General features: G+C 37.4%; 1 protein-coding gene across 4 annotated transcripts in view; it reads right to left on the bottom strand.

Moving 5' to 3' along the window:
• rin (ras GTPase-activating protein-binding protein 2) overlaps positions 1-2,150 on the bottom strand; it is a 187,428-nt gene extending 185,278 nt beyond the window's left edge. For 2 of the 4 annotated variants that reach the window (XM_090389638.1, XM_090389641.1), the window contains exon 1: positions 2,036-2,150. The gene's annotated coding sequence lies outside the window, so the exon portion shown is untranslated. The remainder of the gene's footprint in view (positions 1-2,035) is intronic. The other 2 variants (XM_090389639.1, XM_090389640.1) reach the window with 1 other exon arrangement.
• Positions 2,151-16,245: the final 14,095 nt, after the last annotated feature.

Genomic DNA, 16,245 nt, shown 5'->3' with positions numbered 1-16,245 from the left:
CTCTGAATCTGTAGTGTCTTCACCAGGATGCTTCCTTTTCACACCTTTTAAGTATTTTACCCATTTTTAGGAAACAAAGCACAATTACAAAATGAGATGGCACGCTTGACACACATAAACAAAGCTGCATGCATACAGCAACTGAATAAACAACACCGAAGGCAGAGACACACTATGAACACCTCACTAGCTCACATTTTACTAAAGCACATTTCTGGGGGTTACTACCATAAAACAATACAATTTCCAGTTGCGTTTCTGCTAGTGGAATCTGTTATAAACTGGTAGTAAACTCGATCTAATTGCATTTGCGATAATACCGATAGCTGGAATTGTGTGGGTTTTTAAGCTATTATGGTGAAATGTGTTTCCCCTTCACTGATATAAAAAACATATACATTTTCAGAATCTTCTCTTCATTCCTATCGTGTTGTGTTCAGTTGGGGTGATTCCCATTCGACTGCCATTTCTTGTAAACACAAAGGCGAATCGTGCATAAGTGAATTCGATTCATGTTATATATGATATCATTCCCCTATTTATAAATCATGTATGATCGAATTCGTGTAGTGTAAACGCGTGTTACACAAGGACTGACTATATTGGATGTGGAAGGGTAGATTAGCTGCAGTAGTTTAGATACTTTTCCTGATTTACATAGAGAGAGGAATTGGGCTGGGGAGCCACCAAATATTTATTTACATGCTCAAAAAATGACACAAAAGGACCTAGGAAATGTAAATCAACATTTAACTAACCAAGAAAAAAACATTATGACAAACACTCATTTTTATAGTAGCAATAGTCCAAATTCAAAAAGATAATTTTTGAATTTTTCCACTTAATGCCAGAAAAATAAGTCCAAAACTTTAACTTGTAATTGAGCAATAATTATTCCAAGATGGTGATGGATCTGAAATGCTTTTCGAAAAATCTTACACTTGCAAAATGCCCATATAAAAGAGCACATGCAAATACAACACTGCTACATTCACTTCTTAATAATGTTCGTGCAGGAAAAAAAAATTCTTACAATATATACTACCAACCAGATAAAGCATACAATAAAATGTTACATTAGCAATACACATTTTTACTAGGGGGGGAGTGAATTTCGAATAGTGCACCAAAGCTCTATTGTCATTTTAATGGCATGATGAAACAAATAATGAGTACCACATGCCAAAACATTAATATTCCTTATTAACCTATTACTGCTTTATCTTAACTCTGAAAATTCCTCACATTGTCAAAACCAGTGCTATACATGATCATGATATGCATACCATAAATGGCTGTCTTTTTAATCCATTTCATTAGGGAATATGACATATATAGTACTTCAGTTTACAATCCTATTAATGTAAATGGATACAAGCCACTGCAATCATTTGTTTACTGAGGCTCATTGGGTAGAAGCTATTAAATATATAAGTTATGGGCGTCGATAGCGAAATGAGAAACCATTTTTAGTCTGCAACCGCCAGTTAAAACAACAAAAAAATAATAATAATAATAACTAAAATAAAAAACTATTCAAATTCTTTCCAAAAATCTAGCAAAAAAAAAAAAAAACTAGCCATACATTGTAACTTTTAATTAACATTTTCATATTTGTTGTATATCAACACAATAAGTAGGGAAGAACAGTTTATTACAATACTAGCGCTTCGGTTAACACGTGCTCAGGAAACGCCACAAAAATGAAATTTACGGTTTTTAATACAATGACAAACATTTGCTTCTTTTTTCATTACCACCTGCAAGCTCCACATTTTAAACAGTGAAGTAGTCTTACCACGGATCACAAACAAGCGCCACAATAGGAACACAGTGAGAATACGAAACTAAAACGTTAACCCTAACCGTAATAGAAACCTATATCTGATTTAAGGCTTAACCCAGAAGACGACAAAACACTGAACAAAAGAACACCTTCTATATATTAGGCATCGGAATCGTGCAATGAACTATTCTTCGTCACTCAGATAAATATACATATTTTCACAATATCTACAAGTAAAATAAGAGATACCTTATTAAAGCGCAGATGTTAAATGAAGAAAAATCTTGCCCTTGTTACACATTCGGTAATATGCGTCCACCGTCGTTGATTGTTCCTAGAGTGCGCAACTCTACAACCACACAACACGCCGGACAAAACCGTGAATACACTTAGTAAACCCCGCAGGCTCCCGGCAAGGCCAGCAACCAAAGTTTTTCAATCTTATCCACAAAAACGTGCTGAATTTTTTTTTTTTTTTTTAATTTCATTCTCTTTTCAAATTTCCGTTATATATACGGTACCTCTTCGAAAGCTGGTACATTCAGTTTAGTTGTTAAAAATTTGTGCAACTATATCATAACTTCAATTAAATTACAAAAAGAAAAGAAAGAATAGATGAAATAGTTTCAAGAATTTAACATTTATAAATAATGACAAAAAATGTCTCTCATAGTTATTTCATTCATCAAACTTCGTAAGAGTGAACCCATTTGCAGAACCATCATTTTTATCCAATATTAGTTAACCCCCGCCCCCAGCATAAGAAACTTCAAGGTCCCTTTGAAAAAGTTTTCTTTTCTTTTTTGTATGGCAGCATTCAAATGCAAGTTTATTTCCGTCCTTCGTAAAAGTTCAGACAATCAAAATAATAAATGAGAATCTATTTTGAAGCACAAATTTACAAGCAGCCACTTACTCAGCCCACAAGGGAAGGCGGTTTTGCGTTCTAAATCAGGGACAGCATTCGTACTCGAATTTAAAAATAATAACTATTAAATGATACGCTAATAACTAGCAAAAATAGAATAAATATACACTGCTCTCCAAAATTTGTTGGATCAATAATCTAATGTAATCTTAAGGACATTATCCACCTCATGGGCTCACATCTGGTGAGTATGGGCTTGGCAAACCCAGAGTCCTGAGCTGGATATCATCATTCTTCTCTTTCTTGCTTTCTTGGGGATTCCCTTCTACTTCTGACTCTCTCTCTCTCTCTCTCTCTCTCTCTGGGTGAAATGCGGGAATTTTTTTTTTTTTTTTTTTTTTTGGCTCGTGCAGCATAAGCCCAGGGCCGGATTTAAACTTGTTGTGACCCTAAGCTATAACATGTATTAGGCCTTTCTATCTTACTGTTCACCTGTGACAATATTAAAAAAATGATATTTTAAGATGGAGCGAGGCCCTAAGCTGTAGCTTGTTTAGCTTATATGTAAATCAGGCCATACATAAGCCTCAGGCTTCCTTGCACCATATGGCTAATATTAATAATAATGGCTGTCACGGCCATACGAATGGGTTTCCCCACAGATATGTACCGCCATGATTTTGGTAGACGGAGTTATCGTGCAAATATATATATTTTGTTTAAAATATTAAAAACTGAATCAAATCAAATTATTATATTAGGGTTACCCGTATTTGTGTCTGCAAATTGTTTTCAGGTCGATTTGCCTGTTTTGCTGGACGTATAAAACCCCAGTTTCTGAGGGGGTACCCTTGCTATTTATGCCTGAGAAAGACTAACTCAGCCACAGAGTGAAAAAAGCCCATTAAAGTTCCTTGCATCTTCGACGGGATTCGAACGCAGGCCTTTTCCACCCGATACCACTGTGCTACCTGTACAGACATTAAAAACTGAAAATTAAAATTTATTAATTGTTTCCATTACTAGTAAGTCGCACACAAGCGACTTTTACCATATCTTTTTAACTCGCAGAACTGGACCGCCACAGATCTTCATGGGGATACTGCTCTTGTATGGCCGTCAATTAATATCGACACTGGGGAAGCCTTCTATCAGTTTTTGATATACGGAGGGTGGACTCTTCCTGCACCTTTCCCATATACCACAGCTAATACTCTCCTTGAAGATGTCTGGTAGCGGCACTATGGTTCCAAAATATCTTTAGCTATTTCATTGCATTCAGATATGGGCACTGGACATAAAGTGCAAGTTCACCACATTATTTTCCTGAAACTACTGTTCTACTGATCATTATTTGGGAGAGGTAGTGTTGAACAAAATTGCAAAGTACTATTACAAAAATTAAACAATGCAAGTAAGGCAGAATTATTCAGAGTATCATATTAAACACCTCCATTCGGAGTTTCATCGATTACCCCCAGAAAAACAAGCCCGTAAAATAAACCTCGTGGATAGCACAGTTAACAGGATCGCCATCCTTCCCACAAGAATTGGGAAAGAGCTGACTTCGAGTCCCTTCAATGACGATAGGAATTTTTATGGTCTTTTTCACAACGGGTTATGGTTTATTTCTTCTCATGGAAAATGGGGTTTTTCGTCCAGCAAACAGAAAATCGACCTCAGAACAAACGCCATTTAAAGCCACTACACGTGGAGTAATATGACCTTAGTACTAATGCTCTTAAAACCTGTCAACAACAACAACAACCCATACAATCATAACATGGCATTAAAGCCATAATATCATAATGTAGCATTAAAGCAAATTACTGCAATGACAAAGGGACGGTTGAGTGGGACAAGACAGAAAATCGTTATTAATAGACACTGGTCTTCGTGGACTAATGATGTTAGTGCAGTCCCCTAGATTTCAATTCTGAGCGATTGTTATTTTTAAATATTTATTACTGATATTGATGAAAATAATCCTTGCCAAATGTTTAAGTTTGCAGATGATACAAAACTTGAGAGGTTGGTTAATGATAGTAAAGTAAGCTACTTAAAGAAAGACGAGAGAAATGGCAATTGAAGAATACTCGTATATACAGTCCACTCAGAAACCATTCCTTCCTACAAATCTCCTTCTCTTGGAGAAAACCTCGTGAAAAAACATCGAAGAGCATCAAAATTATCCTTGGAGTTCAAATATCTTTTTAGATTGTTTTCTGTCAGTGAGAAGATAACAGATAATAATTTCCTCCTTTTCTACTCATAAAGAAGAGAATAAAGTCATAAATTCAGCCAAGATTCTTCAAGTGGATAAAAGGATAGTTGAGAGGTAAAAGACAGAGAGTAGTAATCAATGGGTGACACGGCCTCTACGTGGACTAATGATATTAGTGGTATTCCTCGGGGTTCAGTGTTGGGCCCATTGTTGTTTGTATATTCATCAATGATATTGATGACTGTGTATCAAGCTTAATGTCAAAGTCTGCAGATGATACAAAGTTGGCAGGGTTGCTAATAACAGTAATGACAGTATGTTGCTGAAACAGGATCTGGAAAAGTTGAGTAGATGGGCTGAGAAGTGGAAACCGAAGTTTCACGTTGACAAATGCAAAATATTGAATATGGGTAGCAGTAACCCCAGAGAAATATACCAACTATGTGGTGGAGAATCAAATAGGCCTGGAGGTAATTGTGCAGACAGATATGAAGTTTTCTGAGCAGTGCAGACAGACTGCCAGAGTAGGTCATGAGGTATTGTCAATGATATACAGGATTTTTGCAAGCAGGGATAAGAAGGTGATTATCCTCTTGTATAAGGCAATGGTTAGGATACACCTTGAGTACTGTATACAGGTGTGGAAGCCTAGCCTCATTTTAAGAAGGATGTAAAGTTGCTAGAACGAGTACAGAGAAGGGCAACAAGACTGGTGAAGGGAACAAAGGGGGTGCTCTTATGAAGAAAGGCTTAAGTTCTAAAATTGCAGCTTCTGGAGACTAAGCACCTGCCAGGCGATCTGATTGAGGTGTCTAAGGCCTTGAATGGATTGAGCAGGCTCAAAGCTGATGAAATTCTTCCTCTCGCTCAGATTACAAACCTGACGGGGAACAGATTCAAACTGAGGTAAGACAATTGTAGAATAGATGTGCGGAAATCTGCCTTTAGCCAGCGGGTAGTTGTTTGTTGGAATAAAGTTCCATCTGTGGTTGTGGAAGTTGATAGCTTAAATAAATTCATGACAAACATTTGTAATGAATGGATTAGTGAAATGGGAAGGGTTTTTTGGGCTGATTCTGTATAAGCTTGCTTTCTTGCATCATATGCTTCTACTAATTCTAATGCTTAAGTACAGAACGGATCTGGTTCCAACTCCGGTTCAAATAATTTTGGCTTAAGTGTTCCGTGTCTGGAAAGAATACACGATATGGTTATAGATGGAGAATACCATTTAATGCCAAAAAGAAAAAAAAAAAATATATATATATATATATTATCTTTAGGCCACCCGAATAATTAAATTCACCTGCCGTGCTGTGTGTATTATGTCTCTTAACTGCGTGTGTTCTATGATCAATTTGTCTGGTTTGGAAGGTGGAAAAATCTTGTTATTTACACTTGAGACTGATTAGCTCCTCCATGGAATGAAAAAAGCCCATTAAAGCTCGTCGCGTCATTGACAGGATTCGAACCCGGGTCTTTTCCATCAGGTGTAGGAAGAATGGTGACGATACCACTGTGCTACCGGCGCAGACACCATTTAATGCCAGAAGAATTTACAAATTAGTATTAGTATTTTATTTATTGTACTAGGCGGTCCCAGCCAGATTTCCTGGCATCTACGCCACTATGTACAATACTGTACAGATAATCACAGAATTTACAGAAATTAATACCTGCTCCATTATAAGACATTAGAGATGCACTCCTTGCACCCGCTCCATTATAAGGTATTGAAGCTCTGCAGTTCATTTAAGTGAACTTGAAATCCCTGCCACGAAAAGTAGCTAGTGGGCAACTGTAGTCAGTCTTTGAAATCTCAATGTGATGTTAAGTCCAGGAAAGTTTTGAAAAAATGAAATATAATTCGAAAAGCTGAATTCCACGCCGTGGAAGTATTCTCATCAGTAAATTTCTGCCAGATCATGGAAGTGTTCTCATTAGTAAATTACAGTCAGACCATGGAAGTATTCCCATCAATAAATTGCAGTCTGAAGATGAACACAGCTCTGTTGTAAGTGCATCATTTTCAAAAACGTTGAAATATGCTTAGTTAGACTTTGACGTTTCCAATGGCTTCACTGAGTACACCGACTTGAAAGATCAATCAGTGATGAAATGTACGCCGTAAAGCACCTGTCATCTTCGCTCACTCGGACTTGAAAGACCACTCAGTGAAGCACCTGTCTTTCTCAACTACTCTGACTTGAAAGACCATTCAGTGATGAAATGTGGGCTGACTATGGATAAACTGGCTTTTTCGTACTAGCCCTCTTGAATCATTAGATTGTCTACCAGCTGCCAAAGCTGGTAGACAATCTAATGTCGTACAAAGAACCGGATCGCACAGCTGTCGTCCGAGGCACAATGAACCGCTTTGCAGTAATCTAAAGATCGCCAAATAAAGCAACTCACCTAAGGATATCGTGGTGTGGGAACTGGTCACTCCTTAAGTTCAATATGATGTAGCCAGAGGATCAACTCAGTCAGCAAGATCATTCAAGGAAATGTTGTTGTAGCTTTTTCACTGCGTGGTGGAAATTGGTTTTCATATCATGTTGCATGGATCACATTTTTAGGAAGAAATAGTTACTTCCTACTGAAAAGGTGTTAGTTTTTACCTCCATAAGGAAACAGCGAATTAGCACCTCCTACTGAAGAAGATGTAAATTTTACGCGAGTGTCGTCTGTGGTTAAATCTCTTCTTCTGCTTTGCTTGCAGCAGCTGAAAGAAACATTCTACATATTTCTTTCAGCTTCGGACTCAAAAGGATCTTTGAGTCACGAAAAACTGGAATGCGCTAAGAAAATATTCAGTGCAGCAGAGGGAAATACAGCGTGATCTTTTTTCATACTGTTCTCACACAAGAATACTATTTCACTGTGAGCGATAGTCACAATTGTGGATTTTTACAGGGTATGTTACCCGCCATTAATCTGAATGGTACCACACATTCTATGCCTTACACTGACCGCAAAATTCTCCATTCTAATGTGCAATGAACTATTTAACCCATACACCCTACCATATACTTTATGCATGTTGCTTCATCAGATTTGTTCTTGCTTCAATTGTAGCAGGACTTGTCTTCTCTTTGAAACCTGTACTAGTGGCATAGTGTTTAGGGTAAGGTGCCACCAGTAGTCTCCCACAACTGCATCATCCGTACTGTTGTGACGTATACAGGACTCTGTAAATGCCAGAAATATGTGTGGCATGTTGTATGTGTATGGTATTGTGTTGGGTTCTGTTGTTTCTCTTGCTTCTTGGCCGCAGGGCCCTTACGTTGCCCGAGACTACCACTGGGAGGTGAGCTAGGCTGTCCATCATACTCTTGCTGGCCTTTGTCAGGGTCGCTTGAGCTTCCTGACAGAGGCCACAAAAAAAAAAAATGTTGAAGAGAGTTCACAGGGAATAAAAGAGGTCAGATTGTGGGGTGAAAGAAATTTGGACTAATAGTGAAGACAGTCCACCACGGATTTAGGCGAAGTAGGGGTAGGGAAGGGGCTTAAAATTCGCAGAAACAGGTGCCCCTGTGTATTGATCTAATATCCAGTTGAGTGTCAGAAGTGATCCCGTACCTTAAATTGGGTGCCAGCATGAATCCTACACATAAAGGGTTTTTACTATTGTTTCTGTAGCACAGATTTACATTTATTCTACCCCGAAGGGGTTAGCAGTGGGGAGTGGGGAGTATTCTGGACTGTCCTAGCAGCGATGAGCTTGGCACGCCTTGTGGTGACGACAGCCTGGGAAAATCGAGTGAGCGTAATATATTTATCTCCGTCATTTAGTAGATCTTGCGCTCCTGATTGTAGGGAGTTCCTCGGATTAATGTAAACAGTTGTAACTGGTGGTTTTCATAGGAGGAGCACTCATAGAGAATGTGGTCCCAGGAATCCTCATCTCCACAATGGCAAAAAGGGATGTGGTTCGATACTCATAAAGTTGAGTTTTTGCTGGAATGATCTGTGTCTTGTTAATAAAAAAGTTGCTTGCAATCCAGGTAAGTACCAGGGAGGAGGCTTGCGAAAGGCGAAGCTGATTGAGGGGAAGAACTTCTTAGTTATTTCTCCTTTGTAGGTTGAATTCCAGGATTCCTGCCAGAGGCGCAGCAAGTGATCTGAGATTCGTGTTTTTTCCTGTTTGTGGTCGCTTGTCAGGACCAGTTGGAGATTAAGTAGCTATGTAGGTATGCCTTTTTCAGACGATGTAAAAGGCCTATTTTGGCAACTTCAAGGTATAGGGGCATATACTCTGCGATGACTTGGAGCGAAGGAGTGTTGACAGTGCAGCACGCTCTGTTTACCGATAGGAGCATAAATCGGTGTATGGAGTCCAGCTTGCGTTTATTTCGCTCCAGTGAAACTTTGGTGCACCAGACTGAAGCACCGTAACTGACAATCGGAACAAAAACTGCTTTGTGAATTTGTTTTAGGCTCTACTGATTCTTCTAATCATAGTTACATATTTCTGTATCTTGATTGCTCGGTATTTCAAGTGAGGATAGAAGGTTAGCTTAGTGTCAATGTACAGGCCTAGGTATTTAACTTCCTCATAGAGGCGAATTGGAATATTATTAATCTTCATAACTGGTGGTCTGCATATCTGGAGTTTCCCGTTCAATAAGATCGACATCGTCTTCTCACCGGAGAGAGAAAGTTGATGCATTCTGGCCGAACTCTGGAGGAGTGCTAAAGCCATATTGACCTTAAACTCCAAAGCATCTCTAGTGTCGGACTGAATGACCAGAACAAGATCGTCGGCATAGCTAAGGGAAGAACCCCACCCCACGAACTCATCCAAGACAATGGACAATAGAAATGGTTCCAGAACAGAGCCCTGAGGACAACCCCGGAAGACACTTCTTGTGACTGTTTGAAATTTAGTAATAATCTGCACTCTTCTGTCTTCAAGGTATGATTTTAAACTGTTGTAGAATTTTCTGGAGATTCCATCCTGCAGAAGTCTTCGAAGGACACTGGGCCACCACAGTCGATCAAAGGCCCCAGCGAAGTCAACCATAATAGCCAAGGAATATTTTGCTTCCGTTTGTTTTAAAACCTGTACTACAAAATTTTGGAAAGTCCAAAAGTTTGGACTTTCCATAACCATTCAAGGACTTATACACCTCAATCAGATCACCTCGCAGGTGCCTAGTCTCCAGAAGCTGCAATTTTCAGAATTTAAGCCTCTCTTGGTAAGAGCAACCCTTTGTTCCACTCACCAATCTTGTTGTCCTTCTCTGTACTCGTTCCAGCAGCTCTATATCTTTCCTAAAACAAGGAATGCAGACCTGTATGCAGTACTCAAGGCGTGGTCTGACCATTGCCTTATACAAGAGGATAATCACCTCCTTGTCCCTCCTAGAAAAATTCCTGCTTATCATTGACAGTACCCCATGAGCTACTCTTGCAGCCTGTTTGCATTGCTCAGAAAAAAATTCTTATCTGACTGCACAATTACCCCCAGGTCTTTTTCATTCTTCACTACTCTGAGTACCACACAGTTGGTACGTTACTCTGGATTACTTCTGTCCATATGCAGTAGTTTGCATTTGTCAATGTTAAAATTCAGTTGGCACCTCTCAGCCCAAGGCACCTCCATAGCCAGGTGGGAAGGAGCAGCAGTGCACAGCACAAGCTTCTTGATTAGACCGGGGTTCGAACCGGTGACCACCAAATACGGAGGATGCGGAAAGGTCAGGGAATTACCACCGCATATCCCGGAACAATATGGCCTTAGTTGCTAATGCTCCTAAATGACAAACAAACAAACTCTCAGCCCATCTGCTCAACTTTTATAGTTCCTGTTGCAGTAGCGTTATATCCGCTCGTATGGCTCTACGCCGCAATTAGAACACATTGACTTAAATACTAAGATCAGATCCAGGGGTAGCCTTCCAGTTATCATCTGCAAGACCTCATTTGACGCAGTCATACATTTATGTCATAAAAAAATGTAGGCATGGGCCTACATTTTTTTTTAACCGGCCCGGCCGGAAGTGTAGACAGCTCGAATTTGTTTTTAAAATTCATTTTCCTCCAGAACCGATTTTTATACTACCCCGATTGAAACTTTTTATATAAATAAAATCGCTAGCATTACTTTGAAGTTTCATAATAATAAAAAAAATAAATTTTCATATTCAAAATTTAATATTAATAATTATATAATAATTATTATTATTATCTAAAATAATTATCAATATTAATTATATAAAAAATAAAATGTAATAAATTTTAAATTTACCATATTTAATATAATTTCAAAACGAATATCGATATCCGCCTCTACTTAAATTAAAAAATTAGCACTGACTGGCAATTCTCACGGCGTTCATTCAGTATGAACGATGTGTAAGCATCGTTCATACAGTATTGGATATAACAAAGAAGCAGTTAGAAAGTTTTACAAATTAATGTTTTTAGAATTGAAAGTAGGTCACCCCAAAATCTCGGAAGTAGTAGAACTAGGGATTAACGGTATCACACTTTTAATAAATAATGTATATTGTACATAAACTAAAAAAGGAACCCATTGCTCGGGGATATAATGAATCATATCATTCTCTTGATTTAAAGTGAACTGCAACTTAATGACCGCTTAAGGGCAAAGGCTACTTTACTGAGATAAAAGGAACCCATTGCTCGGGATATAATGATTCGTATCATTCTCTTGATTTAAAGTAAATTGCAACTTAATGCCCGCTTAGGGCAAAGGCTACTTTACTGAGAAAAAATACAGACTGGGTCATTTCCACGAAAGAGTACAAATTTCGGTGAATTTTAGAGACGCTGGAGAAGTGCGCCTTATTGGTCAATTAAAAGTATCAACAGACAACTAATACACATATTTTCTTAAAATCTTTAAGAATTTAAATACATAAAAAAATATATGTTGGAAATAGCAATTCAGTACCCGACCCGAGCCGGAATATCCTTCATGTTACTAGGCCCTGGCCCGTGCAGACCTCTATCATGCAGCCTGTACGATAGAAGTCATACTGAGTTGCAGTGCTTTTTTTGTAATAAAATAGGTGCCGGTACTTATTCTTTGCTATCAGGAAAAATTGAAAATTAAAAGGATATGAAAAGTACTCTAAAAATTTATTTTTCCTGACATTGTTACTTTCGTAGTAATGTTTTTGGAATAAGAACAACAAGTTTAGTATATTAACACAGTTTATTAAGTATAAATTAATTATTCAAGTAAATATAGAAAAATATGTAAAATGTGAATAAAATAAGTAAATAAATCGGTCAACTACTGAGTGCCGGACACTCAGGATGACCCGAATGGTCGTTAGTGTAGTATCTCAAATAGAGAGCTTTATGGTAACTGAAAAAAGTTTCTAGTAGTAGTAGTAGTAGTAGTAGTGGCATTTGATGCAAGAAAGCAAGTGTATGAGCTTATGCAGCATCAGCCAAAAAAAAAAAAAAAAAAATCACACCATTCCCTCCAAATGCCTGTCCAGTTCCTCCTTAAATTTATTCAACATATCAACTTCCACAACGACAGATGGAAGTTTGTTCCAGCAATTAACCACCCGCTGGCTAAAGGCAAATTTCCGCACATCTAATCTACATGTGTCTTTTCTTAATTTGAATTTATGCCCCCTTAGGTTCGTAATCTGAACAAGTGGAAGGATCCCATCAGAATTCAGCGTGCTCAACCCATACAAGGCCTAAATAGTACCCCGGCTTGGCCTAAAACTTAGGAAATAACGAAAACGTTGCCTATTTGAGTCTTTCCAGTTGTTGTGAATGCCAAGGGTGGGAGAAAGGACTGAGACTTCTTCCTGGAGAAGCGATTAAAGTCTCGGGGGAGAAGCGACTGGCAAATAAGATATGTTATTCCTAATAACGGAAGTAAATCCTTCTATAGGAAGGTTTATTATTTCGTTCTGGTTCACATTCTGTAGGATTGTTCTTCCTATACCCTACCGAAATTCACAATTAATAAGTTTTAATGATGTCACTCTTTGACATTTCAAAAGACTTACAGGTGAGAGCCGTGCAAGACTCCGCGCAGGCGCCTCTCCACCACCACCGCATCAACACTGGCTCTCTGAGTATCCGAGTTGTCCCGGCTCCTTGCCAGGACAACTCCAGCTTCGAAAATTGTTAAAAATACTTCTGGTCGCAAAATTTATAAATGACCTTTATAGAATTATTAACTAACTATTTAGCAACCTTTTTGTCACCAAAAGGAGAGTTATTAGTACAAAGAAGCGTGCTATCGAAGTGCAATGAAAAATTGTTTTTTTTTAAATTTTAACACAAAAATAAATGATAGATTTCAATCGGAATAGTTTTCTCTTGATAAGCATCGAATAACGCATAGCTAATGTGATTTTTAAATTTTTAGCTCCGTTTGCGACGGAAATAGAGAGGGGGACACGAAAATTACTCACATTTTCCTGTCTGGTGCCGCCATTTTTAATTTTAAAATTATATTTTAAACATACTCGTTGAGATCTTTTCAATGGTGTAGCTATAGGTTGTAGACAACATTTTTATCCCACCACATTTTAACCCCCCTCTATTTCTCAAATTTTTGTCAACAATGATCAATATGGCGTTATGTTGGTCCACTTGATGTGCAAACCCATGCAAAATTTCTAGTCAGTAGGTTGAGTGGTTCCAGAGATACAATGCTGTGACAGACGGACGGACAGACAGACAACCGAGTGACGTTTTAAGGTTCCTTCGTTAGACTATGGCCCCCTAAAAATAAAAAGTAAAAATAATTTTATAATAAAGTTTTTGTAGAATGTTCCAAATTTTTATTAAGTTTTCATCCGACACCCTGTGCCGACTTCTTTGTGTGTGTGTCGGTTGCTGAATGACGTTTCCGAAGCAGCCACGAATCGACATATTTTGCTGGATAGAAGCAGATCAGCGGTGGGCATACAATTTTAAGAAACAGTAGGGAAGAAACTGTTTTTGTCATCAACGAAGCTCTGGTTGGGCTGACAATCGGATTCATTTGTGAAAATCCTCGTTCATATTTAATCGATGAAATTGGTATCATACTCAGAGAGTCCATCAAATTCTTCAATTTTCTTCCGAAACCATCTTTTCAAATAGGTACCCCCGAAATCCACGAATTGAATTTAACTGTAACCTAATTGACAATTTTCTAACTTAATTTTCACCAAATGCCAACAATCCATGCTTAGAAGGTTTAATAACTTCGTTGTCTCTCGTCGTCGGTATTGTCACTAGTTCTTAAATTAAATTTTTTTTTTTTTTTTTTGAAACTGTCCAAAATGGCATTGTCATTCGGATATTCAGGTACTGTGACCATGTAAACAGAGATAGGGAAAATTTACGGAAAAATGTGGATTTTACTTTTCAATTTTCAATTTTACTTTTTAAAATTTTCAATTTTACTCTTTAAAATTTTCAATTTTACTCTACAAGCAACAAGATATGGAAAATGTAACACACTAAAGAAATCTAATTTTGAATTTTTTTGAATATGGCCCTTGTACGGGAAATGTTTGGACACCATTGCAGTAGCAGGTGGACCAGGGGCCCATTGAGAATACACCTTGATCTGATCACTGCAAACCAGCGCGACTTCTCCGTATGTGGGACGGGTAGTCGGATAGCTTTTACCAGGTACCATTAAGTTAGAATAGTAATCCCTTCAGCTCTCTTAATTCGCGCAGCAGCACTAATTGCCTAAAGGCCAGAAAAGCGAACAGGGCGTACCGAGTTAATTCTCTCTTAATCCGTTCGCTATATGAAAATTTTCTCGCTCAACGGAAACTGTTTTAAATGTAACTTCCAAGGGGAAGTAAAAATAATTCGCTATAAAAGGACTTCGTTAATAAAGGTGCCGGTACGCTGTACCATTGCGTACCGTCACAAAAAAAGCAGTTGTAACAAAATAACTGTTGAAGTGCAAATATCTTCTTCACGGTTGCCTTTTGAAGACATGGTCTTTCAGGTGGTGTTCAAGTGTAATTGTGGGTAAAATTATGCAGCTACAAAGTTCTCAATTAAGATCTTTCAAATGTTGTTGCGTTTTTATAATATCAATAAATGCTATTCACTAATTTTATTGAGTTTTTTTTTTTTTTTTTTTTTAGCTTAGCGAAAATTCGAATATTTTTGTTTCGGTCTATTTTTAGCATGCAGGTCTAAAAGAATTGGCATCTCTGGTATAGACCATTGGCACAGCAAACTGTGGTACGCGTATCCCTTCCTCCGCCCCCCCCCACTTTCTGGTTCATGGAATCAGAAAGAAGTTGGACTTTAGGTGCCAAATGATGATGAAAATGCATCTTGAATACTGTATGACCAAAGTCCTGACTCTGCGTACTATCAATGACTGCTCATTATTGCACCCACCAATGATGCAAAAATAATACATGCTTCCCCGTTGCACTAATTATGAGAACTGTCTAGGCCTTTTTTTTTGCCCCCTAGAATTTGAGATTATGTGGTTGGGCGAACTGCATATGAAGAGAATTTTTTGAAAATTTTTTCAAGTTTTATTATTTTCAATTTTGCAGGTAGTTTAATAATATTTTCGTTTGTCGATCGCAATGTTTTATTACGGAAAACAATAAACAAAATGATATTATAATTTTGAAGTTCTCCGATAAAACTAGGAATCCTATCCTTGACTGAAAAAGATAGCAGTGATACTGATATGGGAAATCATAACGGATCTGCAACTGGGAAGAGAAGACCTCACTTTCAACTCCATTTCCAGCCCTAGTTGCATTATTAAAATTTTAAATTTAATTCTAATTATATTATATTATATTATTATATTTTTAAACAATTTCAACAGAAAATTTAGGCTTAAAATTTTAAGCGAGATGATCTGTGAGAATATCAAAAGTTAAGATCTGGAATGGGGAAAATTTATAACCCCCTGAACTTTCAAACGGGGGAGAGGGCGCTATTATGACCTAAATTTTCTGTTTAAAAATATAATAATAATTTAATAAAAAGTTCTTATATAATGATTAGTATATTTTTAATAATATAGTATAATTAGAATTAAATTTAAAATTTTAATTCAGTTTTTTTTTTTGGCCGGTGCATCAAAAGGTTAGAGCTTCCTTGCACAGTACGGCTAGTATCAGTATTAACTAATACTAATATAATTTCGATATCCCTATCATCAAATTTTAACGACATTTATGTTTAAAATTGCATAAAATTGAACAAGCAAGCAAGCAAGCAAACAAAAATTTTATTTTTTAAATGAATTTTCTTTTCTTTTCTTTTTTTTTTTTTTTTTTGCACGCCAATGCAGCCTGTAGGTGTTTATAGCTTCATTGTTATTGTGTTTGTTTGCCAATATTATAGCGTCAGAGAGAACAATGGTGTGTGTACCTT

Source organism: Mastigoproctus giganteus, chromosome 2, assembly GCF_048544385.1.
Source record: "Mastigoproctus giganteus isolate SK-2022 chromosome 2, ASM4854438v1, whole genome shotgun sequence".
Classification (NCBI taxonomy): Eukaryota; Metazoa; Arthropoda; class Arachnida; order Uropygi; family Thelyphonidae; genus Mastigoproctus; species Mastigoproctus giganteus.
This window is presented reverse-complemented; position numbering and strand designations above follow the sequence as displayed.